A 4,378-nucleotide genomic window follows, 5' to 3' on the forward strand; every position below is an offset into this window, starting at 1 on the left:
AAGCGATTCTCCTGCCCCATCCTCCCAAGTAGCTGGGAATTACAGGCATGCGCCACCACGCCCGGCTAATTTTGTGTTTTTAGTAGAGACAGGGTTTCTCCATGTTGGTCAGGCTGGTCTTGAACTCCCAACCTGAGGTGATCCCCCCCACCTCAGCCTCCCAAAGTGCTGGGATTACAGGCATGAGCCACCACACCTAGCCTCTCCAACACTCTCAAACATGCCCATCAGAACTAAAGTGACTCTCCACAACTCCGCCTCAGTCTTTACCCTTCTAGTCTTCAGTGCTTTTATTTGCTACACTACTGAAGCCCTCACATCCATGGCCGTACCCTAGACATCAGCAAGGGCAACCTCCATACTATAACTTCCAATACCCCATTCTCTCACCACAGCCTCTCCAGCTTAGCATTCTAGCATCCTGACTCCAACAATGTTTTGGCCCCAAAAGGACCTCCCACTACTTTTTCACTGCCAAGTTATATGACCTATGACAGATATATACTGTACAGAATTTGTAATGGCTAAAAGGTCACCCAAAGATGACAAATGTTGATCAGCCTTTAAACAAACCCATACATAGCACCAATAAAAGGCAATGGAAACCAGTCTCCGAGATCTGGAGATGGCTCTGCTTCATGCCAGAAGAAACTCTTAACATTCTGGAAAAAAATGAAAGCAAAAGGATTTTGTGGCAGTGAGGCTACTCTAGCTGTAAGGGCCACCTCTTCATGATCATGACCAGCCAGCAACCAAGGCAGGACCTGCAGTGACACAGAAAATGAAGGAAAGCTGAAAACCAAAGTCAAGAATTCCACAAATGCAGTCTATAGTCTCCAAATTCAGAGGCTTCTACAAACCATCAACTGGGACTAGGATCTCTGGAAGGCACAGATGCAAGATAGTAGTAATTCTTTCCTTACAAAACTGGCTTTAATGATTTCATACCAATATTACGGTTTCCCCGGAAACACTTAAAAAAACCTTCACGTCCAAGTCAACACAAACCCAAAGGGTATGAAAGTTAAAAACTCCAACCAAAATACAGGGAATGTGATACCCTAATCCCATTTAGGAGACAGAATGTAGAGAGTTCTTGGTTTTGATCCCTGTGCTTGAAATCTTCATTTGAGGAGAATCTGCTCACGCTGCCAATTTTTTTAGCTCTTCCATCAAAAAAGTAAACCTCAGAAATCAAAGTAAAGCTCTGAACATTCAAGGTCTTTATTTATGATGTGTATGTATAGACCACTAGAAATTAGAGAGCTTATCAAGCTTTTGAAAAGGAAACGGATTTTTTTAGAGATATCATTCAGAGCCTAACATTTGAGATGTCCTTAAGTTCCATTTTTACCTGCGTCTGGAGGAACTTTTATTTCAATCTCCTCATTTCCTGAGCCAAAAGGTTAATGAAATCAGTCACAAAACAGGATGGGCTCACAGCCAAGAAACAAGCTGCCTGGACAGAATTAAACAGAATACTCATGAAAAGGAAAGATCTGGCCAGGCACAGTGGCTCATGCCTGTAATCCCAGCACTTTGGGAGGGAGAGGTGGGCAGATCACGATGTCAAGAGATCAAGACATCCTGGCCAACATGGTGAAACCCCATATCCACTAAAAATACAAAAATTAACTGGGCGTGGTGCCACACACACCTGTAGTCCCAGCTACTTGGAAGGCTGAGGCAAGAGAATCACTTGAACCCAGGAAGTGGAGGTTGCAGTGAGCTGAGATTGTGCCACTGCACTCCAGCCTGGCCACAGAGCAAGACTCTGTCTCAAGAAAAAAAAAAAAAAAAAAAGAAAAGAAAAGAAAAGGAAAGATCTCAAACAACTCTTAGTAACAAGTTATATTATTTTTCAACATCTTGGGTCTGTCTTCATCAAGTTAGAGATAAAGCTGAAGAAAAATTGATGTTAGCCAAAAACCATGGATTCATACTTGACCAGACAGACCTGGGCAAAGAGCTGTCACCATTCTTATTTCTTCACTAAAAGACCACACTCAAATGGTGGTGCTGGCCAGGTGTGATGGCTCATGCCTGTAATCCCAGCACTTTGGGAGGCCAAGGTGGGCAGATCACCTAAGGTCAGGAGTTTCAGACCAGCCTGGCCAACATGGTGAAAACCCATCTCCGCTAAAAATACAAAAATTAGCCAGGTGTGGTGGCGGGCACCTGTAATCCCAGCTACTCGGGAGGCTAAGAATCACTTGAACCTGGGAGGTGAAGGTCGCAGTGAGTCAAGATCACACCACTATGCTTCAGCCCATGCGAAAGAGCAAGACTCTGTCTCAAAAAAACAAAAAACAAATGGTGGTGTCTTCAGGCTGAGAAACATTCCATTCCTAAACAGCTTTATCAAAGGAAGAATGAGGACAGCAGCATAGGAAAGAGCTGTGATTTTGTGCTTCAAATAAGTTATCCAGATTTCTCACAGAAAACTTATAAACATCTACATTATTTTGACGGATAAGAAAAATCAACAAAAGGTGAAATCAGATATATCTACAATCAACAAAATAATGTTCACAGCTTTGGGCCAAGAGACCCAAACTTACCTTTCCAAATAGAAAGTAATTGTACAACCAATAATCCATTAACACTAAAACCTGCCAAACAATTAAAATTCAACTGTTATCAAAGTCAGCAAACAGCCCTGCTAGTTGTTTGCCTAAGATTAGGCTTTTTTTAAGCCTTCTGATGATGACGACAATTTCAGACAAGGTTGGCAAGAATACGATGAGTGGTTGGCTATTAACCAGCCACAACCTTATGACCCAGAATCCAAACGAGGATACAGCCACATCAGCGAGAGGGGTATCAAAACAACTTTTCTGAAGTTAGAATCTTCCTGCATTACTAAATCTTGATGCCGTATAAGTCACTTCCTCCCAGTAGTAATGTAAGAGAATGAACTGCCCCACAATCCTGCTATTGCCACATCTGGCCAAGTGGCACTGATTCCAAACTTGGAAACCACGTGAGAGACAGCAAAGACAGAGCTAGGAGCTTAGCCTCGGAGAGCAAACATGCTGTGTCAGAGAATAAGACCAAAACAAACACAAGAATTGGAAGATCCTGAAGATAAACTCCCGAAATATGTATAGGATTGATATCTGCTTTTGCTTTTGCTTTTGTTGTGCTAACTGTAGACTATTTTAGAGGGACTATCTTTGTGTTTCATTGAAATTATATTTCATATTTTGAACTTTACAGTCAAAATATACATAATAAAGAGCTCAAATGATTTCCCCCGATAACCCACTGTCAAACCCACTGCCAAATAAGCAGGGGCAAGCTTCAGTTTAAGTGAAAACTAGGGGTTGAGTGATAGAAATTGTTTCTAAACGCAATGACTACAATAGTCACTTCTAACGTAAAGCATATCGTTTAAAAAAATGGTAATTTCTTTTAGCATCTGTGCTTTGTTGCAATATAAGCTTTCATTTTATCTCACCCTCCTATCCTCCCCAAACCTGCTCCCACTCACAGTCCTTCTCATCACAGTAAGTGGCAACTCCAGTCATCTCAGTTGCTGCTTAGGTCAGAAATCCCGAAGTCATCCTTCACTCCGTGCAATCTCATCTCTTCCCTTAGAAAACGCAACCACTTCTCGTGTCTGCTACCATCCTATACCAAGCCATTAGCATCTCGTGCTTGGGTTTACTTCAGTGAACATACCCACTGGTCTCCCAGCCTTACTTCTTGGTCAATTCTCCACAGAGGCCAGAGTGATCCTTTTAAGACAGACGTCAGATCATATCACTCCCCTGCTCAAAACCCTCCCACGGCCTTACACTATCTGACTGCATCTAGTACTTTCTTCCTTGATGAGGATGTCCCAGCCCTGTTTCTGCAAGATGTTACATACAATTCTGCCTCAAGGCTTTGCAACTGCTGTTCGCTTTGCCTGGCACGTTCTTCCTTCCTGATATGCACACCATTCACCTTCTTCAAGTATTTGCTCAAATAGTGCCCTTCAGTAAGGTCTTTCCAGGAACCCTATTTTAAACTACAAACTCCCACATCTATTGACGCTCTCACATCTCTGCATTATTTCTCTCCATAGAATTTACCACCTGCTTATATGCTGTTTTTTACTTATTTTGGTTAAGGTCTTATCTTCCTATCAAAATTAAACTACCCAAAGATAGTAATTTTTGTCTATTTTGTTTTCTGCTATAGCCCTAGCAACTAAAATTCTCAAATTTTTGAGGAATGAACATGCCAAATGATTGAATTTTGGAGCTAGGAACTGAGAAGTCCTAGCTCCAAAAAGAACATTAAAAGATAAAGTGTAAGAACATTACAAATGATCACCAATACACACAAGGGCAGAGTTGCAGTGAATGATGAAATCAACAGCCAGCTGAAC

This window comes from Sapajus apella, unplaced genomic scaffold (genome assembly GCF_009761245.1).
Source record: "Sapajus apella isolate SASKATOON/1434 unplaced genomic scaffold, GSC_monkey_1.0 scaffold70, whole genome shotgun sequence".
Classification (NCBI taxonomy): Eukaryota; Metazoa; Chordata; class Mammalia; order Primates; family Cebidae; genus Sapajus; species Sapajus apella.